This window comes from Stenella coeruleoalba (assembly GCF_951394435.1).
Source record: "Stenella coeruleoalba genome assembly, contig: scaffold_47, whole genome shotgun sequence".
In the NCBI taxonomy this organism is placed as follows: domain Eukaryota; kingdom Metazoa; phylum Chordata; class Mammalia; order Artiodactyla; family Delphinidae; genus Stenella; species Stenella coeruleoalba.
The window spans coordinates 2478320-2503298 of record NW_027646269.1 but is presented as its reverse complement, the minus strand read 5'-3'; the positions used below and the strand labels follow the sequence as shown (position 1 = coordinate 2503298).

Sequence of the window (24979 nt, the reverse complement as noted above, 5' to 3'; positions counted from 1 at the left end):
AGAGCTACTCCTTGCTCAACGAAATGGACTCAACACCCCATTTTAAACGCCTAAGTATGTACCTGACTAGTAAGTATCTTGAAACCTATGGATTGCTATGTCTCCAAAAGAGAATCAAGCGTGTGTACAGGGGCATAAACGCAGCAGTGATAGGATTGGAGAGGTTCGGTGAGCCAATGAAGACCCTTTGAAGTCATATTGCATGGTACCCATTCCACGGGTCTCAACTCTCCAGGTTTAAGGTATTCTTCCTTCAGCTAAAACATGCATGTGGAACCCAAGTATGATCAACCATGTGATCAGGAGACGTGTTCAAATATGTCTCAGTTTTCCTCCCCTTGTACTCGGGTGCAACATTCCAGACGCTTTACTAACACTCTCCCCACTTGGAGAGTCAGCGCCTTTAACCTCCTGTTTGGCCCAGTTTGCAATTTCTGCGGAAGATGAACAGGAATAGCGAGAACCAATGAGAGGCTAGCTGGAGGTGTCTGGACGGGCAAATTTAACTCTCATTTCCCACCAGGAAGAGGAATTAACCAAAGGCTCAGCGTGCCGTGCCAGAACCAGATTAGGGCCTGAAGACATCCTGCGGTGTTGCGGCCAGGTCACAAGAAAGCGAGTTGAAGAAAGGAGCTCAGGGGCACTGTAATTCACAAACCTGCAGAGTTATAAATGACAGCTATCGTCCAAAAATATACTGAAGTAAGGCTGCCAAGAGGACTTGAAAGCGGGGCAGAATTGCAGGAAACCGATTTCAGGAGGTAGACTGGAATTGCATTGAAAGCATAGGAAAAGAGGCAGGACATCCACAATGATGCACTTGGCCAAAAAGGGCGTATGCGTTTTTTCCTGAATATATTCAGGAAAAAACGCATACGCCCTTTTTGGCCAACCAAGCAAACTTGCAAATGAAATCTGCACTACAATGAAGTCTCACTTCCCCGCGGTCAAAAGGGCCATCTGAAAAAAGTGTAAAATCCAGAAAGGCAGGACAGGCCATGGAGAACTGGGAGCCTTGTTATGCTGATGGGCGGGATGTAAATTGCCAACAACCACTCGGGAGAAGTGTATGGTGTTTCCTGAAACATCTAAAAAACAAAGCAACAGAGCCTAGGGCACTTCCGCTTATGGTCCTATAGCTTAGGGAAATTAAAATCAAAAAGACACAGCCACCCCAATGTTTGGGACGCCTCTGTTTACAAGAACCTCGTTTACCGTACAAGTTCAATATCACAGAAAGTGAAAAATGGATAAAGAACTTGTGGTACTTACGAACAATGCCGTATCACTCAGCAATGAAATCTATGTCATCAGTCCCGTAGCAGCATAATGAGTGGATTCAGGTACGATGATTCTAACTGAAATAAGTCACACAGAAAAAGAAACATCATAAGATATCACTAATACACGGAATGTAAACTTGGCTACAAAGCAACTGAATTACAAAACAGAACAGGTTCTCAAATTTAGAAAACCAACTTATGCTTGCTTAAGGGGAAAGGTGAGTTGGGTTGCTGCATAAAACCAGAGATTGAAATGAGCACAGATAAAGTTCCTTAAGCCAAATATGGAATAGACAAGAGCTACTCCTTGCTCAACGAAATGGACTCAACACCGCATATTAAACGCCTAAGAATGTACCTGACTAGTAAGTATCTTAAAACCTATGGATTGCTATGTCTCCGAAAGAGAATCAAGCATGTGTACAGGGGCATAAACGCAGCAGTGATAGGATTGGAGAGGTTCGGTGAGCAAATGAAGACCCTTTGAAGTCATATTGCATGGTACCCATTCCACGGGTTTCAACTACCCAGGTTTTAGGTATTCTTCCTTCAGCTAAAACATGCATGTGGAACCCAGAGTATGATCAACCATGTGATCGGGAGACGTGTTCAAATATGTCTCAGTTTTCCTCCCCTGGTACTCGGGTGCAACATTCCAGACGCTTTACTAACACTCTCCCCACTTGGAGAGTCAGCGCCTTTAACCTCCTGTTTGGCACAGTTTGCAATTTCTGCGGAAGATGAACAGGAATAGCGAGAACCAATGAGAGGCTAGCTGGAGGTGTCTGGACGGGCAAATTTAACTCTCATTTCCCACCAGGAAGAGGAAATAACCAAAGGCTCAGCGTGCCGTACCGGAACCAGATTAGGGCCTGAAGCCATCCTGCGGTGTTGCGGCCAGCTCAAAAGAAAGCGAGTTGAAGAAAGGAGCTCAGGGGCACTGTAATTCACAAACTTGCAGAGTTATAAATGACAGCTATCGTCCAAAAATAGACTGAAGTAAGGCTGCCAAGAGGACTTGAAAGCGGGGCAGAATTGCAGGAAACCGATTTCAGGAGGTAGACTGGAATTGCATTGAAAGCATAGGAAAAGAGGCAGAACGTCCACAATGATGCACTTGGCCAAAAAGGGCATATGCGTTTTTTCCTGAATATATTCAGGAAAAAACGCATATGCCCTTTTTGGCCAACCAAGCAAGCTTGCAAAGGAAATCTGCACTACAATGAAGTCTCACTTCCCCCCGGTCAAAAGGGCCATCTGCAAAAAGTGTAACATCCAGAAATGCAAGACAGGCCATGGAGAACTGGGAGCCTTGTTATGCTGATGGGCGGGATGTAAACTGCCAACAGACACTCGGGAGAAGTGTATGGTGTTTCCTGAAACATCTAAAAAACAAAGCAACAGAACCTAGGGCACTTCCACTTATGGTCCTATAGCTTAGGGAAATTAAAATCAAAAAGACACAGCCACCCCAAAGTTTGGAACGGCTCTGTTTACAAGAACCTCGTTTACAGTACAAGTTCAACATCGCAGAAAGTGAAAAATGGATAAAGAAGTTGTGGTATTTACTAACAAAGCAATATCACTCAGCAATGAAATCTGTGTCATCAGGCCCTTAGTAGCACAATGAGTGGATTCAGGTATGATGATTCTAACTGAAATAAGTCACACAGAAAAAGAAACATCATAAGATATCAGTAATACACGGAATGGAAACTTGGCTACACAGGAACACAATTACAGAACAGAACAGGGTCTCAAATTAGAAAATCAACTTATGCTTACTTAAGGGTAAAGGTGAGTTGGGGTGCTGCATAAAACCAGAGATTGAAATGAGCACAGATAAAGTTCCTTAAGTCAAATATGGAATAGACAAGAGCTACTCCTTGCTCAACGAAATGGACTCAACACCGCATATTAAACACCTAAGAATGTACCTGACTAGTAAGTATCTTAAAACCTATGGATTGCTATGTCTCCGAAAGAGAATCAAGCATGTGTACAGGGGCATAAACGCAGCAGTGATAGGATTGGAGAGGTTCGGTGAGCAAATGAAGACCCTTTGAAGTCACATTGCATGGTACCCATTCCACGGGTTTCAACTACCCAGGTTTTAGGTATTCTTCCTTCAACTAAAACATGCATGTGGAACCCAGAGTATGATCAACCATGTGATCGGGAGACGTGTTCAAATATGTCTAAGATTTCCTCCCCTGGTACTCGGGTGCAACATTCCAGACGCTTTACTAACACTCTCCCCACTTGGAGAGTCAGTGCCTTTAACCTCCTGTTTGGCCCAGTTTGCAATTTCTGCGGAAGATGAACAGGAATAGCAAGAACAAATGAGAGGCTAGCTGGAGGTGTCTGGACGGGCAAATTTAACTCTCATTTCCCACCAGGAAGAGGAAATAACCAAAGGCTCAGTGTGCCATACCGGAACCAGATTAGGGCCTGAAGCCATCCTGCGGTGTTGCGGCCAGCTCAAAAGAAAGCGAGTTGAAGAAAGGAGCTCAGGGGCACTGTAATTCACAAACCTGCAGAGTTATAAATGACAGCTATCGTCCAAAAATAGACTGAAGTAAGGCTGCCAAGAGGACTTGAAAGCGGGGCAGAATTGCAGGAAACCGATTTCAGGAGGTAGACTTGAATTGCATTTCAAGCATAGGAAAAGAAGCAGAACGTCCACAATGATGCACTTGGCCAAAAAGGGCGTATGCGTTTTTTCCTGAATATATTCAGGAAAAAACGCATACGCCCTTTTTGGCCAACCAAGCAAGCTTGCAAAGGAAATCTGCACTACAATGAAGTCTCACTTCCCCCTGGTCAAAAGGGCCATCTGAAAAAAGTGTAACATCCAGAAAGGCAGGACAGCCCATGGAGAACTGGGAGCCTTGTTATGCTGATGGGCGGGATGTAAATTGCCAACAGACACTCGGGAGAAGTGTATGGTGTTTCCTGAAACATCTAAAAAACAAAGCAACAGAACCTAGGGCACTTCCACTTATGGTCCTATAGCTTAGGGAAATTAAAATCAAAAAGACACAGCCACCCCAAAGTTTGGAACGGCTCTGTTTACAAGAACCTCGTTTACAGTACAAGTTCAACATCGCAGAAAGTGAAAAATGGATAAAGAAGTTGTGGTATTCACTTACAAAGCAATATCACTCAGCAATGAAATCTGTGTCATCAGGCCCTTAGCAGCACAATGAGTGGATTCAGGTATGATGATTCTAACTGAAATAAGTCACACAGAAAAAGAAACATCATAAGATATCAGTAATACACGGAATGGAAACTTGGCTACACAGGAACACAATTACAGAACAGAACAGGGTCTCAAATTAGAAAATCAACTTATGCTTACTTAAGGGTAAAGGTGAGTTGGGGTGCTGCATAAAACCAGAGATTGAAATGAGCACAGATAAAGTTCCTTAAGTCAAATATGGAATAGACAAGAGCTACTCCTTGCTCAACGAAATGGACTCAACACCGCATATTAAACACCTAAGAATGTACCTGACTAGTAAGTATCTTAAAACCTATGGATTGCTATGTCTCCGAAAGAGAATCAAGCATGTGTACAGGGGCATAAACGCAGCAGTGATAGGATTGGAGAGGTTCGGTGAGCAAATGAAGACCCTTTGAAGTCACATTGCATGGTACCCATTCCACGGGTTTCAACTACCCAGGTTTTAGGTATTCTTCCTTCAACTAAAACATGCATGTGGAACCCAGAGTATGATCAACCATGTGATCGGGAGACGTGTTCAAATATGTCTCAGATTTCCTCCCCTGGTACTCGGGTGCAACATTCCAGACGCTTTACTAACACTCTCCCCACTTGGAGAGTCAGCGCCTTTAACCTCCTGTTTGGCACAGTTTGCAATTTCTGCGGAAGATGAACAGGAATAGCAAGAACAAATGAGAGGCTAGCTGGAGGTGTCTGGACGGGCAAATTTAACTCTCATTTCCCACCAGGAAGAGGAAATAACCAAAGGCTCAGTGTGCCATACCGGAACCAGATTAGGGCCTGAAGCCATCCTGCGGTGTTGCGGCCAGCTCAAAAGAAAGCGAGTTGAAGAAAGGAGCTCAGGGGCACTGTAATTCACAAACCTGCAGAGTTATAAATGACAGCTATCGTCCAAAAATAGACTGAAGTAAGGCTGCCAAGAGGACTTGAAAGCGGGGCAGAATTGCAGGAAACCGATTTCAGGAGGTAGACTGGAATTGCATTGAAAGCATAGGAAAAGAGGCAGAACGTCCACAATGATGCACTTGGCCAAAAAGGGCGTATGCGTTTTTTCCTGAATATATTCAGGAAAAAACGCATACGCCCTTTTTGGCCAACCAAGCAAGCTTGCAAAGGAAATCTGCACTACAATGAAGTCTCACTTCCCCCTGGTCAAAAGGGCCATCTGAAAAAAGTGTAACATCCAGAAAGGCAGGACAGCCCATGGAGAACTGGGAGCCTTGTTATGCTGATGGGCGGGATGTAAATTGCCAACAGACACTCGGGAGAAGTGTATGGTGTTTCCTGAAACATCTAAAAAACAAAGCAACAGAACCTAGGGCACTTCCACTTATGGTCCTATAGCTTAGGGAAATTAAAATCAAAAAGACACAGCCACCCCAAAGTTTGGAACGGCTCTGTTTACAAGAACCTCGTTTACAGTACAAGTTCAACATCGCAGAAAGTGAAAAATGGATAAAGAAGTTGTGGTATTCACTTACAAAGCAATATCACTCAGCAATGAAATCTGTGTCATCAGGCCCTTAGCAGCACAATGAGTGGATTCAGGTATGATGATTCTAACTGAAATAAGTCACACAGAAAAAGAAACATCATAAGATATCAGTAATACACGGAATGGAAACTTGGCTACACAGGAACTGAATTACAGAACAGAACAGGGTCTCAAATTTAGAAAACCAACTTATGCTTGCTTAAGGGTAAAGGTGAGTTGGGGTGCTGCATAAAACCAGAGATTGAAATGAGCACAGATAAAGTTCCTTAAGCCAAATATGGAATAGCCAAGAGCTACTCCTTGCTCAACGAAATGGACTCAACACCGCATATTAAACGCCTAAGAATGTACCTGACTAGTAAGTATCTTAAAACCTATGGATTGCTATGTCTCCGAAAGAGAATCAAGCATGTGTACAGGGGCATAAACGCAGCAGTGATAGGATTGGAGAGGTTCGGTGAGCAAATGAAGACCCTTTGAAGTCATATTGCATGGTACCCATTCCACGGGTTTCAACTACCCAGGTTTTAGGTATTCTTCCTTCAGCTAAAACATGCATGTGGAACCCAGAGTATGATCAACCATGTGATCAGGAGACGTGTTCAAATATGTCTCAGTTTTCCTCCCCTGGTACTCGGGTGCAACATTCCAGACACTTTACTAACACTCTCCCCACTTGGAGAGTCACGCCTTTAACCTCCTGTTTGGCACAGTTTGCAATTTCTGCGGAAGATGAACAGGAATAGCGAGAACCAATGAGAGGCTAGCTGGAGGTGTCTAGACGGGCAAATTTAACTCTCATTTCCCACCAGGAGGAGGAAATAACCAAAGGCTCAGCGTGCCGTGCCAGAACCAGATTAGGGCCTGAAGCCATCCTGCGGTGTTGCGGCCAGGTCACAAGAAAGCGAGTTGAAGCAAGGAGCTCAGGGGCACTGTAATTCACAAACCTGCAGAGTTATAAATGACAGCTATCGTCCAAAAATAGACTGAAGTAAGGCTGCCAAGAGGACTTGAAAGCGGGGCAGAATTGCAGGAAACCGATTTCAGGAGGTAGACTGAAATTGCATTGAAAGCATAGGAAAAGAGGCAGAACGTCCACAATGATGCACTTGGCCAAAAAGGGCGTATGCGTTTTTTCCTGAATATATTCAGGAAAAAACGCATACGCCCTTTTTGGCCAACCAAGCAAGCTTGCAAAGGAAATCTGCACTACAATGAAGTCTCACTTCTCCCAGGTCAAAAGGGCCATCTGAAAAAAGTGTAAAATCCAGAAAGGCAGGACAGGCCATGGAGAACTGGGAGCCTTGTTATGCTGATGGGCGGGATGTAAATTGCCAACAGACACTGGGGAGAAGTGTATGGTTTTTCCTGAAACATCTAAAAAACAAAGCAACAGAGCCTAGGGCAGTTCCACTTATAGTCCTATAGCTTAGGGAAATTAAAATCAAAAAGACACAGCCACCCCAAAGTTTGGGACGCCTCTGTTTACAAGAACCTCGTTTACAATACAAGTTCAACATCGCAGAAAGTGAAAAATGGATAAAGAAGTTGTGGTATTTACTTACAAAGCAATATCACTCAGCAATGAAATCTATGTCATCAGGCCCTTAGCAGCACAATGAGTGGATTCAGGTATGATGATTCTAACTGAAATAAGTCACACAGAAAAAGAAACATCATAAGATATCTGTAATACACGGAACGTAAACTTGGCTACACAGGAACTGAATTACAGAACAGAACAGGGTCTCAAATTTAGAAAACCAACTTATGCTTGCTTAAGGGGAAAGGTGAGTTGGGGTGCTGCATAAAACCAGAGATTGAAATGAGCACAGATAAAGTTCCTTAAGTCAAATATGGAATAGACAAGAGCTACTCCTTGCTCAACGAAATGGACTCAACACCGCATATTAAACGCCTAAGAATGTACCTGACTAGTAAGTATCTTAAAACCTATGGATTGCTATGTCTCCGAAAGAGAATCAAGCATGTGTACAGGGGCATAAACGCAGCAGTGATAGGATTGGAGAGGTTCGGTGAGCAAATGAAGACCCTTTGAAGTCATATTGCATGGTACCCATTCCACGGGTTTCAACTACCCAGGTTTAAGGTATTCTTCCTTCAGATAAAACATGCATGTGGAACCTAGAGTATGATCAACCATGTGATCGGGAGACGTGTTCAAATATGTCTCAGTTTTCGTACCCTGGTACTCGGGTGCAACATTCCAGACGCTTTACTAACACTCTCCCCACTTGGAGAGTCAGTCCCTTTAACCTCCTGTTTGGCCCATTTTGCAATTTCTGTGGAAGATGAACAGGAATAGCGAGAACCAATGAGAGACTAGCTGGAGGTGTCTGGACGGGCAAATTTAACTCTCATTTCCCACCAGGAAGAGGAATTAACCAAAGGCTCAGCGTGCCGTGCCAGACCCAGATTAGGGCCTGAAGCCATCCTGCGGTGTTGCGGCCAGGTCACAAGAAAGCGAGTTGAAGAAAGGAGCTCAGGGGCACTGTAATTCACAAACCTGCAGAGTTATAAATGACAGCTATCGTCCAAAAATAGACTGAAGTAAGGCTGCCAAGAGGACTTGAAAGCGGGGCAGAATTGCAGGAAACCGATTTCAGGAGGTAGACTGGAATTGCATTGAAAGCATAGGAAAAGAGGCAGAACGTCCACAATGATGCACTTGGCCAAAAAGGGCGTATGCGTTTTTTCCTGAATATATTCAGGAAAAAACGCATACGCCCTTTTTGGCCAACCAAGCAAACTTGCAAAGGAAATCTGCACTACAATGAAGTCTCACTTCTCCCAGGTCAAAAAGGCCATCTGAAAAAAGTGTAAAATCCAGAAAGGCAGGACAGGCCATGGAGAACTGGGAGCCTTGTTATGCTGATGGGCGGGATGTAAATTGCCAACAGACACTCAGGAGAAGTGTATGGTGTTTCCTGAAACATCTAAAAAACAAAGCAACAGAGCGTAGGGCACTTCCACTTATGGTCCTATAGCTTAGGGAAATTAAAATCAAAAAGACACAGCCACCCCAAAGTTTGGGACGCCTCTGTTTACAAGAACCTCATTTACCGTACAAGTTCAATATCACAGAAAGTGAAAAATGGATAAAGAACTTGTGGTACTTACGTACAATACAGTATCACTCAGCAATGAAATCTATGTCATCAGGCCCGTAGCAGCATAATGAGTGGATTCAGGTACGATGATTCTAACTGAAATAAGTCACACAGAAAAAGGAACATCATAAGATATCACTAATACACGGAATGTAAACTTGGCTACACAGGAACTGCATTCCAAAACAGAACAGGGTCTCAAATTTAGAAAACCAACTTATGCTTGCTTAAGGGGAAAGGTGAGTTGGGGTGCTGCATAAAACCAGAGATTGAAATGAGCACAGATAAAGTTCCTTAAGCCAAATATGGAATAGAGAAGAGCTACTCCTTGCTCAACGAAATGGACTCAACACCGCATATTAAACGCCTAAGAATGTACCTGACTAGTAAGTATCTTAAAACCTATGGATTGCTATGTCTCCGAAAGAGAATCAAGCATGTGTACAGGGGCATAAACGCAGCAGTGATAGTTAGGAGAGGTTCGGTGAGCGAATGAAGACCCTTTGAAGTCATATTGCATGGTACCCATTACACGGGTCTTAACTCTCCAGGTTTAAGGTATTCTTCCTTCAGCTAAAACATGCATGTGGAACCCAAGTATGATCAACCATGTGAACGGGAGATGTGTTCAAGTATGTCTCAGTTTTCGTACCCTGGTACTCGGGTGCAACATTCCAGACGCTTTACTTACACTCTCCCAACTTGGAGAGTCAGTCCCTTTAACCTCCTGTTTGGCACAGTTTGCAATTTCTGCGGAAGATGAACAGGAATAGCGAGAACCAATGAGAGGCTAGATGGAGGTGTCTGGACGGGCAATTTTAACTCTCATTTCCCACCAGGAAGAGGAATTAACCAAAGGCTCAGCGTGCCGTGCCGGAACCAGATTAGGGCCTGAAGCCATCCTGCGGTGTTGCGGCCAGGTCACAAGAAAGCAAGTTGAAGAAAGGAGCTCAGGGGCACTGTAATTCACAAACCTGCAGAGTTATAAATGACAGCTATCGTCCAAAAATAGACTGAAGTAAGGCTGCCAAGAGGACTTGAAAGCGGGGCAGAATTGCAGGAAACCGATTTCAGGAGGTAGACTGGAATTGCATTGAAAGCATAGGAAAAGAGGCAGAACGTCCACAATGATGCACTTGGCCAAAAAGGGCGTATGCGTTTTTTCCTGAATATATTCAGGAAAAAACGCATACGCCCTTTTTGGCCAACCAAGCAAGCTTGCAAAGGAAATCTGCACTACAATGAAGTCTCACTTCCCCCCGGTCAAAAGGGCCATCTGAAAAAAGTGTAAAATCCAGAAAGGCAGGACAGGCCATGGAGAACTGGGAGCCTTGTTATGCTGATGGGCGGGATGTAAATTGCCAACAGACACTTGGGAGAAGTGTATGGTGTTTCCTGAAACATCTAAAAAACAAAGCAACAGAGCCTAGGGCACTTCCACTTATGGTCCTATAGCTTAGGGAAATTAAAATCAAAAAGACACAGCCACCCCAAAGTTTGGAACGGCTCTGTTGACAAGAACCTCGTTTACAGTACAAGTTCAACATCGCAGAAAGTGAAAAATGGATAAAGAAGTTGTGGTATTTACTTACAAAGCAATATCACTCAGCAATGAAATCTGAGTCATCAGGCCCTTAGCAGCACAATGAGTGGATTCAGGTATGATGATTCTAACTGAAGTAAGTCACACAGAAAAAGAAACATCATAAGATATCAGTAATACACGGAATGGAAACTTGGCTACACAGGAACTGAATTACAGAACAGAACAGGGTCTCAAATTTAGAAAACCAACTTATGCTTGCTTAAGGGTAAAGGTGAGTTGGGGTGCTGCATAAAACCAGAGATTGAAATGAGCACAGATAAAGTTCCTTAAGCCAAATATGGAATAGACAAGAGCTACTCCTTGCTCAAGGAAATGGACTCAACAACGCATATTAAACGCCTAAGAATGTACCTGACTTGTAAGTATCTTAAAACCTATGGATTGCTATGTCTCCGAAAGAGAATCAAGCATGTGTACAGGGGCATAAACGCAGCAGTGATAGGATTGGAGAGGTTCGGTGAGCAAATGAAGACCCTTTGAAGTCATATTGCATGGTACCCATTCCACGGGTTTCAACTACCCTGGTTTAAGGTATTCTTCCTTCAGCTAAAACATGCATGTGGAACCCAAGTATGATCAACCATGTGAACGGGAGATGTGTTCAAATATGTCTCAGTTTTCATACCCTGGTACTCGGGTGCAACATTCCAGACGCTTTACTAACACTCTCCCGACTTGGAGAGTCAGTCCCTTTAACCTCCTGTTTGGCACAGTTTGCAATTTCTGCGGAAGATGAACAGGAATAGCGAGAACCAATGAGAGGCTAGCTGGAGGTGTCTAGACGGGCAAATTTAACTCTCATTTCCTACCAGGAGGAGGAAATAACCAAAGGCTCAGCGTACCATGCCAGAACCAGATTAGGGCCTGAAGCCATCCTGCGGTGTTGCGGCCAGGTCACAAGAAAGCGAGTTGAAGAAAGGAGCTCAGGGGCACTGTAATTCACAAACCTGCAGAGTTATAAATGACAGCTATCGTCCAAAAATAGACTGAAGTAAGGCTGCCAAGAGGACTTGAAAGCGGGGCAGAATTGCAGGAAACCGATTTCAGGAGGTAGACTGGAATTGCATTGAAAGCATAGGAAAAGAGGCAGAACGTCCACAATGATGCACTTGGCCAAAAAGGGCGTATGCGTTTTTTCCTGAATATATTCAGGAAAAAACGCATACGCCCTTTTTGGCCAACCAAGCAAGCTTGCAAAGGAAATCTGCACTACAATGAAGCCTCACTTCCCGCCAGTGAAAAGTGCCATCTGAAAAAAGTGTAAAATCCAGAAAGGCAGGACAGGCCATGGAGAACTGGGAGCCTTGTTATGCTGATGGGCGGGATGTAAATTGCCAACAACCACTCGGGAGAAGTGTATGGTGTTTCCTGAAACATCTAAAAAACAAAGCAACAGAACCTAGGGCACTTCCACTTATGGTCCTATAGCTTAGGGAAATTAAAATCAAAAAGACACAGCCACCCCAAAGTTTGGAACGGCTCTGTTTACAAGAACCTCGTTTACAGTACAAGTTCAACATCGCAGAAAGTGAAAAATGGATAAAGAAGTTGTGGTATTCACTTACAAAGCAATATCACTCAGCAATGAAATCTGTGTCATCAGGCCCTTAGCAGCACAATGAGTGGATTCAGGTATGATGATTCTAACTGAAATAAGTCACACAGAAAAAGAAACATCATAAGATATCAGTAATACACGGAATGGAAACTTGGCTACACAGGAACACAATTACAGAACAGAACAGGGTCTCAAATTAGAAAATCAACTTATGCTTACTTAAGGGTAAAGGTGAGTTGGGGTGCTGCATAAAACCAGAGATTGAAATGAGCACAGATAAAGTTCCTTAAGTCAAATATGGAATAGACAAGAGCTACTCCTTGCTCAACGAAATGGACTCAACACCGCATATTAAACACCTAAGAATGTACCTGACTAGTAAGTATCTTAAAACCTATGGATTGCTATGTCTCCGAAAGAGAATCAAGCATGTGTACAGGGGCATAAACGCAGCAGTGATAGGATTGGAGAGGTTCGGTGAGCAAATGAAGACCCTTTGAAGTCACATTGCATGGTACCCATTCCACGGGTTTCAACTACCCAGGTTTTAGGTATTCTTCCTTCAACTAAAACATGCATGTGGAACCCAGAGTATGATCAACCATGTGATCGGGAGACGTGTTCAAATATGTCTCAGATTTCCTCCCCTGGTACTCGGGTGCAACATTCCAGACGCTTTACTAACACTCTCCCCACTTGGAGAGTCAGCGCCTTTAACCTCCTGTTTGGCACAGTTTGCAATTTCTGCGGAAGATGAACAGGAATAGCAAGAACAAATGAGAGGCTAGCTGGAGGTGTCTGGACGGGCAAATTTAACTCTCATTTCCCACCAGGAAGAGGAAATAACCAAAGGCTCAGTGTGCCATACCGGAACCAGATTAGGGCCTGAAGCCATCCTGCGGTGTTGCGGCCAGCTCAAAAGAAAGCGAGTTGAAGAAAGGAGCTCAGGGGCACTGTAATTCACAAACCTGCAGAGTTATAAATGACAGCTATCGTCCAAAAATAGACTGAAGTAAGGCTGCCAAGAGGACTTGAAAGCGGGGCAGAATTGCAGGAAACCGATTTCAGGAGGTAGACTGGAATTGCATTGAAAGCATAGGAAAAGAGGCAGAACGTCCACAATGATGCACTTGGCCAAAAAGGGCGTATGCGTTTTTTCCTGAATATATTCAGGAAAAAACGCATACGCCCTTTTTGGCCAACCAAGCAAGCTTGCAAAGGAAATCTGCACTACAATGAAGTCTCACTTCCCCCTGGTCAAAAGGGCCATCTGAAAAAAGTGTAACATCCAGAAAGGCAGGACAGCCCATGGAGAACTGGGAGCCTTGTTATGCTGATGGGCGGGATGTAAATTGCCAACAGACACTCGGGAGAAGTGTATGGTGTTTCCTGAAACATCTAAAAAACAAAGCAACAGAACCTAGGGCACTTCCACTTATGGTCCTATAGCTTAGGGAAATTAAAATCAAAAAGACACAGCCACCCCAAAGTTTGGAACGGCTCTGTTTACAAGAACCTCGTTTACAGTACAAGTTCAACATCGCAGAAAGTGAAAAATGGATAAAGAAGTTGTGGTATTCACTTACAAAGCAATATCACTCAGCAATGAAATCTGTGTCATCAGGCCCTTAGCAGCACAATGAGTGGATTCAGGTATGATGATTCTAACTGAAATAAGTCACACAGAAAAAGAAACATCATAAGATATCAGTAATACACGGAATGGAAACTTGGCTACACAGGAACTGAATTACAGAACAGAACAGGGTCTCAAATTTAGAAAACCAACTTATGCTTGCTTAAGGGTAAAGGTGAGTTGGGGTGCTGCATAAAACCAGAGATTGAAATGAGCACAGATAAAGTTCCTTAAGCCAAATATGGAATAGCCAAGAGCTACTCCTTGCTCAACGAAATGGACTCAACACCGCATATTAAACGCCTAAGAATGTACCTGACTAGTAAGTATCTTAAAACCTATGGATTGCTATGTCTCCGAAAGAGAATCAAGCATGTGTACAGGGGCATAAACGCAGCAGTGATAGGATTGGAGAGGTTCGGTGAGCAAATGAAGACCCTTTGAAGTCATATTGCATGGTACCCATTCCACGGGTTTCAACTACCCAGGTTTTAGGTATTCTTCCTTCAGCTAAAACATGCATGTGGAACCCAGAGTATGATCAACCATGTGATCAGGAGACGTGTTCAAATATGTCTCAGTTTTCCTCCCCTGGTACTCGGGTGCAACATTCCAGACACTTTACTAACACTCTCCCCACTTGGAGAGTCACGCCTTTAACCTCCTGTTTGGCACAGTTTGCAATTTCTGCGGAAGATGAACAGGAATAGCGAGAACCAATGAGAGGCTAGCTGGAGGTGTCTAGACGGGCAAATTTAACTCTCATTTCCCACCAGGAGGAGGAAATAACCAAAGGCTCAGCGTGCCGTGCCAGAACCAGATTAGGGCCTGAAGCCATCCTGCGGTGTTGCGGCCAGGTCACAAGAAAGCGAGTTGAAGCAAGGAGCTCAGGGGCACTGTAATTCACAAACCTGCAGAGTTATAAATGACAGCTATCGTCCAAAAATAGACTGAAGTAAGGCTGCCAAGAGGACTTGAAAGCGGGGCAGAATTGCAGGAAACCGATTTCAGGAGGTAGACTGAAATTGCATTGAAAGCATAGGAAAAGAGGCAGAACGTCCACAATGATGCACTTGGCCAAAAAGGGCGTATGCGTTTTTTCCTGAATATATTCAGGAAAAAACGCATACGCCCTTTTTGGCCAACCAAGCAAGCTTGCAAAGGAAATCTGCACTACAATGAAGTCTCACTTCTCCCAGGTCAAAAGGGCCATCTGAAAAAAGTGTAAAATCCAGAAAGGCAGGACAGGCCATGGAGAACTGGGAGCCTTGTTATGCTGATGGGCGGGATGTAAATTGCCAACAGACACTGGGGAGAAGTGTATGGTTTTTCCTGAAACATCTAAAAAACAAAGCAACAGAGCCTAGGGCAGTTCCACTTATAGTCCTATAGCTTAGGGAAATTAAAATCAAAAAGACACAGCCACCCCAAAGTTTGGGACGCCTCTGTTTACAAGAACCTCGTTTACAATACAAGTTCAACATCGCAGAAAGTGAAAAATGGATAAAGAAGTTGTGGTATTTACTTACAAAGCAATATCACTCAGCAATGAAATCTATGTCATCAGGCCCTTAGCAGCACAATGAGTGGATTCAGGTATGATGATTCTAACTGAAATAAGTCACACAGAAAAAGAAACATCATAAGATATCTGTAATACACGGAACGTAAACTTGGCTACACAGGAACTGAATTACAGAACAGAACAGGGTCTCAAATTTAGAAAACCAACTTATGCTTGCTTAAGGGGAAAGGTGAGTTGGGGTGCTGCATAAAACCAGAGATTGAAATGAGCACAGATAAAGTTCCTTAAGTCAAATATGGAATAGACAAGAGCTACTCCTTGCTCAACGAAATGGACTCAACACCGCATATTAAACGCCTAAGAATGTACCTGACTAGTAAGTATCTTAAAACCTATGGATTGCTATGTCTCCGAAAGAGAATCAAGCATGTGTACAGGGGCATAAACGCAGCAGTGATAGGATTGGAGAGGTTCGGTGAGCAAATGAAGACCCTTTGAAGTCATATTGCATGGTACCCATTCCACGGGTTTCAACTACCCAGGTTTAAGGTATTCTTCCTTCAGATAAAACATGCATGTGGAACCTAGAGTATGATCAACCATGTGATCGGGAGACGTGTTCAAATATGTCTCAGTTTTCGTACCCTGGTACTCGGGTGCAACATTCCAGACGCTTTACTAACACTCTCCCCACTTGGAGAGTCAGTCCCTTTAACCTCCTGTTTGGCCCATTTTGCAATTTCTGTGGAAGATGAACAGGAATAGCGAGAACCAATGAGAGACTAGCTGGAGGTGTCTGGACGGGCAAATTTAACTCTCATTTCCCACCAGGAAGAGGAATTAACCAAAGGCTCAGCGTGCCGTGCCAGACCCAGATTAGGGCCTGAAGCCATCCTGCGGTGTTGCGGCCAGGTCACAAGAAAGCGAGTTGAAGAAAGGAGCTCAGGGGCACTGTAATTCACAAACCTGCAGAGTTATAAATGACAGCTATCGTCCAAAAATAGACTGAAGTAAGGCTGCCAAGAGGACTTGAAAGCGGGGCAGAATTGCAGGAAACCGATTTCAGGAGGTAGACTGGAATTGCATTGAAAGCATAGGAAAAGAGGCAGAACGTCCACAATGATGCACTTGGCCAAAAAGGGCGTATGCGTTTTTTCCTGAATATATTCAGGAAAAAACGCATACGCCCTTTTTGGCCAACCAAGCAAACTTGCAAAGGAAATCTGCACTACAATGAAGTCTCACTTCTCCCAGGTCAAAAAGGCCATCTGAAAAAAGTGTAAAATCCAGAAAGGCAGGACAGGCCATGGAGAACTGGGAGCCTTGTTATGCTGATGGGCGGGATGTAAATTGCCAACAGACACTCAGGAGAAGTGTATGGTGTTTCCTGAAACATCTAAAAAACAAAGCAACAGAGCGTAGGGCACTTCCACTTATGGTCCTATAGCTTAGGGAAATTAAAATCAAAAAGACACAGCCACCCCAAAGTTTGGGACGCCTCTGTTTACAAGAACCTCATTTACCGTACAAGTTCAATATCACAGAAAGTGAAAAATGGATAAAGAACTTGTGGTACTTACGTACAATACAGTATCACTCAGCAATGAAATCTATGTCATCAGGCCCGTAGCAGCATAATGAGTGGATTCAGGTACGATGATTCTAACTGAAATAAGTCACACAGAAAAAGGAACATCATAAGATATCACTAATACACGGAATGTAAACTTGGCTACACAGGAACTGCATTCCAAAACAGAACAGGGTCTCAAATTTAGAAAACCAACTTATGCTTGCTTAAGGGGAAAGGTGAGTTGGGGTGCTGCATAAAACCAGAGATTGAAATGAGCACAGATAAAGTTCCTTAAGCCAAATATGGAATAGAGAAGAGCTACTCCTTGCTCAACGAAATGGACTCAACACCGCATATTAAACGCCTAAGAATGTACCTGACTAGTAAGTATCTTAAAACCTATGGATTGCTATGTCTCCGAAAGAGAATCAAGCATGTGTACAGGGGCATAAACGCAGCAGTGATAGTTAGGAGAGGTTCGGTGAGCGAATGAAGACCCTTTGAAGTCATATTGCATGGTACCCATTACACGGGTCTTAACTCTCCAGGTTTAAGGTATTCTTCCTTCAGCTAAAACATGCATGTGGAACCCAAGTATGATCAACCATGTGAACGGGAGATGTGTTCAAGTATGTCTCAGTTTTCGTACCCTGGTACTCGGGTGCAACATTCCAGACGCTTTACTTACACTCTCCCAACTTGGAGAGTCAGTCCCTTTAACCTCCTGTTTGGCACAGTTTGCAATTTCTGCGGAAGATGAACAGGAATAGCGAGAACCAATGAGAGGCTAGATGGAGGTGTCTGGACGGGCAATTTTAACTCTCATTTCCCACCAGGAAGAGGAATTAACCAAAGGCTCAGCGTGCCGTGCCGGAACCAGATTAGGGCCTGAAGCCATCCTGCGGTGTTGCGGCCAGGTCACAAGAAAGCAAGTTGAAGAAAGGAGCTCAGGGGCACTGTAATTCACAAACCTGCAGAGTTATAAATGACAGCTATCGTCCAAAAATAGACTGAAGTAAGGCTGCCAAGAGGACTTGAAAGCGGGGCAGAATTGCAGGAAACCGATTTCAGGAGGTAGACTGGAATTGCATTGAAAGCATAGGAAAAGAGGCAGAACGTCCACAATGATGCACTTGGCCAAAAAGGGCGTATGCGTTTTTTCCTGAATATATTCAGGAAAAAACGCATACGCCCTTTTTGGCCAACCAAGCAAGCTTGCAAAGGAAATCTGCACTACAATGAAGTCTCACTTCCCCCCGGTCAAAAGGGCCATCTGAAAAAAGTGTAAAATCCAGAAAGGCAGGACAGGCCATGGAGAACTGGGAGCCTTGTTATGCTGATGGGCGGGATGTAAATTGCCAACAGACACTTGGGAGAAGTGTATGGTGTTTCCTGAAACATCTAAAAAACAAAGCAACAGAGCCTAGGGCACTTCCACTTATGGTCCTATAGCTTAGGGAAATTAAAATCAAAAAGACACAGCCACCCCAAAGTTTGGAACGGCTCTGTTGACAAGAACCTCGTTTACAGTACAAGTTCAACATCGCAGAAAGTGAAAAATGGATAAAGAAGTTGTGGTATTTACTTACAAAGCAATATCACTCAGCAATGAAATCTGAGTCATCAGGCCCTTAGCAGCACAATGAGTGGATTCAGGTATGATGATTCTAACTGAAGTAAGTCACACAGAAAAAGAAACATCATAAGATATCAGTAATACACGGAATGGAAACTTGGCTACACAGGAACTGAATTACAGAACAGAACAGGGTCTCAAATTTAGAAAACCAACTTATGCTTGCTTAAGGGTAAAGGTGAGTTGGGGTGCTGCATAAAACCAGAGATTGAAATGAGCACAGATAAAGTTCCTTAAGCCAAATATGGAATAGACAAGAGCTACTCCTTGCTCAAGGAAATGGACTCAACAACGCATATTAAACGCCTAAGAATGTACCTGACTTGTAAGTATCTTAAAACCTATGGATTGCTATGTCTCCGAAAGAGAATCAAGCATGTGTACAGGGGCATAAACGCAGCAGTGATAGGATTGGAGAGGTTCGGTGAGCAAATGAAGACCCTTTGAAGTCATATTGCATGGTACCCATTCCACGGGTTTCAACTACCCTGGTTTAAGGTATTCTTCCTTCAGCTAAAACATGCATGTGGAACCCAAGTATGATCAACCATGTGAACGGGAGATGTGTTCAAATATGTCTCAGTTTTCATACCCTGGTACTCGGGTGCAACATTCCAGACGCTTTACTAACACTCTCCCGACTTGGAGAGTCAGTCCCTTTAACCTCCTGTTTGGCACAGTTTGCAATTTCTGCGGAAGATGAACAGGAATAGCGAGAACCAATGAGAGGCTAGCTGGAGGTGTCTAGACGGGCAAATTTAACTCTCATTTCCTACCAGGAGGAGGAAATAACCAAAGGCTCAGCGTACCATGCCAGAACCAGATTAGGGCCTGAAGCCATCCTGCGGTGTTGCGGCCAGGTCACAAGAAAGCGAGTTGAAGAAAGGAGCTCAGGGGCACTGTAATTCACAAACCTGCAGAGTTATAAATGACAGCTATCGTCCAAAAATAGACTGAAGTAAGGCTGCCAAGAGGACTTGAAAGCGGGGCAGAATTGCAGGAAACCGATTTCAGGAGGTAGACTGGAATTGCATTGAAAGCATAGGAAAAGAGGCAGAACGTCCACAATGATGCACTTGGCCAAAAAGGGCGTATGCGTTTTTTCCTGAATATATTCAGGAAAAAACGCATACGCCCTTTTTGGCCAACCAAGCAAGCTTGCAAAGGAAATCTGCACTACAATGAAGCCTCACTTCCCGCCAGTGAAAAGTGCCATCTGAAAAAAGTGTAAAATCCAGAAAGGCAGGACAGGCCATGGAGAACTGGGAGCCTTGTTATGCTGATGGGCGGGATGTAAATTGCCAACAACCACTCGGGAGAAGTGTATGGTGTTTCCTGAAACATCTAAAAAACAAAGCAACAGAACCTAGGGCACTTCCACTTATGGTCCTATAGCTTAGGGAAATTAAAATCAAAAAGACACAGCCACCCCAAAGTTTGGAACGGCTCTGTTTACAAGAACCTCGTTTACAGTACAAGTTCAACATCGCAGAAAGTGAAAAATGGATAAAGAAGTTGTGGTATTTACTTACAAAGCAATATCACTCAGCAATTAAATCTGTGTCATCAGGCCCTTAGCAGCACAATGAGTGGATTCAGGTATGATGATTCTAACTGAAATAAGTCACACAGAAAAAGAAACATCATAAGATATCAGTAATACACGGAATGGAAACTTGGCTACACAGGAACTGAATTACAGAACAGAACAGGGTCTCAAATTTAGAAAACCAACTTATGCTTGCTTAAGGGTAAAGGTGAGTTGGGGTGCTGCATAAAACCAGAGATTGAAATGAGCACAGATAAAGTTCCTTAAGCCAAATATGGAATAGACAAGAGCTACTCCTTGCTCAACGAAATGGACTCAACACCGCATATTAAACGCCTAAGAATGTACCTGACTAGTAAGTATCTTAAAACCTGTGGATTGCTATGTCTCCGAAACAGAATCAAGCATGTGTACAGGGGCATAGACGCAGCAGTGATAGGATTGGAGAGGTTCGGTGAGCAAATGAAGACCCTTTGAAGTCATATTGCATGGTACCCATTACACGGGTCTCAACTCTCCATGTTTAAGGTATTCTTCCTTCAGCTAAAACATGCATGTGGAACCCAGAGTATGATCAACCATGTGAACGGGAGACGTGTTCAAATATGTCTCAGTTTTCCACCCCTGGTACTCGGGTGCAACATTCCAGATGCTTTACTAACACTCTCCCCACTTGGAGAGTCAGTCCCTTTAACCTCCTGTTTGGCCCAGTTTGCAATTTCTGCGGAAGATGAACAGGAATAGCGAGAACCAATGGAGACTAGCTGGAGGTGTCTGGACGGGCAAATTTAACTCTCATTTCCCACCAGGAAGAGGAATTAATCAAAGGCTCAGCGTGCCATGCCAGAACCAGATTAGGGCCTGAAGCCATCCTGCGGTGTTGCGGTCAGGTCACAAGAAAGCGAGTTGAAGAAAGGAGCTCAGGGGCACTGTAATTCACAAACCTGCAGAGTTATAAATGACAGCTATCGTCCAAAAATAGACTGAAGTAAGGCTGCCAAGAGGACTTGAAAGCGGGGCAGAATTGCAGGAAACCGATTTCAGGAGGTAGACTGGAATTGCATTGAAAGCATAGGAAAAGAGGCAGAACGTCCACAATGATGCACTTGGCCAAAAAGGGCGTATGCATTTTTTCCTGAATATATTCAGGAAAAAACGCATACGCCCTTTTTGGCCAACCAAGCAAGCTTGCAAAGGAAATCTGCACTACAATGAAGTCTCACTTCCCCGCGGTCAAAAGGGCCATCTGCAAAAAGTGTAAAATCCAGAAAGGCAGGACAGGCCATGGAGAACTGGGAGCCTTGTTATGCTGATGGGCGGGATGTAAATTGCCAACAACCACTCGGGAGAAGTGTATGGTGTTTCCTGAAACATCTAAAAAACAAAGCAACAGAACCTAGGGCACTTCCACTTATGGTCCTATAGCTTAGGGAAATTAAAATCAAAAAGACACAGCCACCCCAAAGTTTGGAACGGCTCTGTTTACAAGAACCTCATTTACAGTACAAGTTCAACATCGCAGAAAGTGAAAAATGGATAAAGAAGTTGTGGTATTTACTTACAAAGCAATATCACTCAGCAATGAAATCTGTGTCATCAGACCCTTAGCAGCACAATGAGTGGATTCAGGTATGATGATTCTAACTGAAATAAGTCACACAGAAAACGAAACATCATAAGATATCAGTAATACACGGAATGTAAACTTGGCTACACAGGAACTGAATTACAGAACAGAACAGGGTCTCAAATTTAGAAAACCAACTTATGCTTGCTTAAGGGGAAAGGTGAGTTGGGGTGCTGCATAAAACCAGAGATTGAAATGAGCACAGATAAATTTCCTTAAGCCAAATATGGAATAGACAAGAGCTACTCCTTGCTCAACGAAATGGACTCAACACCCCATTTTAAACGCCTAAGTATGTACCTGACTAGTAAGTATCTTGAAACCTATGGATTGCTATGTCTCCAAAAGAGAATCAAGCGTGTGTACAGGGGCATAAACGCAGCAGTGATAGGATTGGAGAGGTTCGGTGAGCCAATGAAGACCCTTTGAAGTCATATTGCATGGTACCCATTCCACGGGTCTCAACTCTCCAGGTTTAAGGTATTCTTCCTTCAGCTAAAACATGCATGTGGAACCCAAGTATGATCAACCATGTGATCAGGAGACGTGTTCAAATATGTCTCAGTTTTCCTCCCCTTGTACTCGGGTGCAACATTCCAGACGCTTTACTAACACTCTCCCCACTTGGAGAGTCAGCGCCTTTAACCTCCTGTTTGGCCCAGTTTGCAATTTCTGCGGAAGATGAACAGGAATAGCGAGAACCAATGAGAGGCTAGCTGGAGGTGTCTGGACGGGCAAATTTAACTCTCATTTCCCACCAGGAAGAGGAATTAACCAAAGGCTCAGCGTGCCGTGCCAGAACCAGATTAGGGCCTGAAGACATCCTGCGGTGTTGCGGCCAGGTCACAAGAAAGCGAGTTGAAGAAAGGAGCTCAGGGGCACTGTAATTCACAAACCTGCAGAGTTATAAATGACAGCTATCGTCCAAAAATATACTGAAGTAAGGCTGCCAAGAGGACTTGAAAGCGGGGCAGAATTGCAGGAAACCGATTTCAGGAGGTAGACTGGAATTGCATTGAAAGCATAGGAAAAGAGGCAGGACATCCACAATGATGCACTTGGCCAAAAAGGGCGTATGCGTTTTTTCCTGAATATATTCAGGAAAAAACGCATACGCCCTTTTTGGCCAACCAAGCAAACTTGCAAATGAAATCTGCACTACAATGAAGTCTCACTTCCCCGCGGTCAAAAGGGCCATCTGAAAAAAGTGTAAAATCCAGAAAGGCAGGACAGGCCATGGAGAACTGGGAGCCTTGTTATGCTGATGGGCGGGATGTAAATTGCCAACAACCACTCGGGAGAAGTGTATGGTGTTTCCTGAAACATCTAAAAAACAAAGCAACAGAGCCTAGGGCACTTCCGCTTATGGTCCTATAGCTTAGGGAAATTAAAATCAAAAAGACACAGCCACCCCAATGTTTGGGACGCCTCTGTTTACAAGAACCTCGTTTACCGTACAAGTTCAATATCACAGAAAGTGAAAAATGGATAAAGAACTTGTGGTACTTACGAACAATGCCGTATCACTCAGCAATGAAATCTATGTCATCAGTCCCGTAGCAGCATAATGAGTGGATTCAGGTACGATGATTCTAACTGAAATAAGTCACACAGAAAAAGAAACATCATAAGATATCACTAATACACGGAATGTAAACTTGGCTACACAGCAACTGAATTACAAAACAGAACAGGTTCTCAAATTTAGAAAACCAACTTATGCTTGCTTAAGGGGAAAGGTGAGTTGGGTTGCTGCATAAAACCAGAGATTGAAATGAGCACAGATAAAGTTCCTTAAGCCAAATATGGAATAGACAAGAGCTACTCCTTGCTCAACGAAATGGACTCAACACCGCATATTAAACGCCTAAGAATGTACCTGACTAGTAAGTATCTTAAAACCTATGGATTGCTATGTCTCCGAAAGAGAATCAAGCATGTGTACAGGGGCATAAACGCAGCAGTGATAGGATTGGAGAGGTTCGGTGAGCAAATGAAGACCCTTTGAAGTCATATTGCATGGTACCCATTCCACGGGTTTCAACTACCCAGGTTTTAGGTATTCTTCCTTCAGCTAAAACATGCATGTGGAACCCAGAGTATGATCAACCATGTGATCGGGAGACGTGTTCAAATATGTCTCAGTTCTCCTCCCCTGGTACTCGGGTGCAACATTCCAGACGCTTTACTAACACTCTCCCCACTTGGAGAGTCAGCGCCTTTAACCTCCTGTTTGGCACAGTTTGCAATTTCTGCGGAAGATGAACAGGAATAGCGAGAACCAATGAGAGGCTAGCTGGAGGTGTCTGGACGGGCAAATTTAACTCTCATTTCCCACCAGGAAGAGGAAATAACCAAAGGCTCAGCGTGCCGTACCGGAACCAGATTAGGGCCTGAAGCCATCCTGCGGTGTTGCGGCCAGCTCAAAAGAAAGCGAGTTGAAGAAAGGAGCTCAGGGGCACTGTAATTCACAAACTTGCAGAGTTATAAATGACAGCTATCGTCCAAAAATAGACTGAAGTAAGGCTGCCAAGAGGACTTGAAAGCGGGGCAGAATTGCAGGAAACCGATTTCAGGAGGTAGACTGGAATTGCATTGAAAGCATAGGAAAAGAGGCAGAACGTCCACAATGATGCACTTGGCCAAAAAGGGCATATGCGTTTTTTCCTGAATATATTCAGGAAAAAACGCATATGCCCTTTTTGGCCAACCAAGCAAGCTTGCAAAGGAAATCTGCACTACAATGAAGTCTCACTTCCCCCCGGTCAAAAGGGCCATCTGCAAAAAGTGTAACATCCAGAAATGCAAGACAGGCCATGGAGAACTGGGAGCCTTGTTATGCTGATGGGCGGGATGTAAACTGCCAACAGACACTCGGGAGAAGTGTATGGTGTTTCCTGAAACATCTAAAAAACAAAGCAACAGAACCTAGGGCACTTCCACTTATGGTCCTATAGCTTAGGGAAATTAAAATCAAAAAGACACAGCCACCCCAAAGTTTGGAACGGCTCTGTTTACAAGAACCTCGTTTACAGTACAAGTTCAACATCGCAGAAAGTGAAAAATGGATAAAGAAGTTGTGGTATTTACTAACAAAGCAATATCACTCA

The 24979-nt window shown here is 43.8% G+C and overlaps 1 long non-coding RNA gene across 47 annotated transcripts in view; it reads right to left on the bottom strand.

Annotated features, from left to right (window-relative positions):
• LOC307181221 overlaps positions 1 to 24979 on the bottom strand; it is a 2056127-nt gene that overhangs the window by 193804 nt on the left and 1837344 nt on the right. For 15 of the 47 annotated variants that reach the window (XR_013826150.1, XR_013826151.1, XR_013826153.1 and 12 more), the window contains exon 20: positions 20159 to 20307. This is a non-coding gene — a long non-coding RNA (uncharacterized lncRNA). Of the gene's footprint in view, positions 1 to 20155; positions 20308 to 24979 lie in introns of those variants that run through there. The other 32 variants (XR_013826169.1, XR_013826170.1, XR_013826171.1 and 29 more) reach the window with 6 other exon arrangements.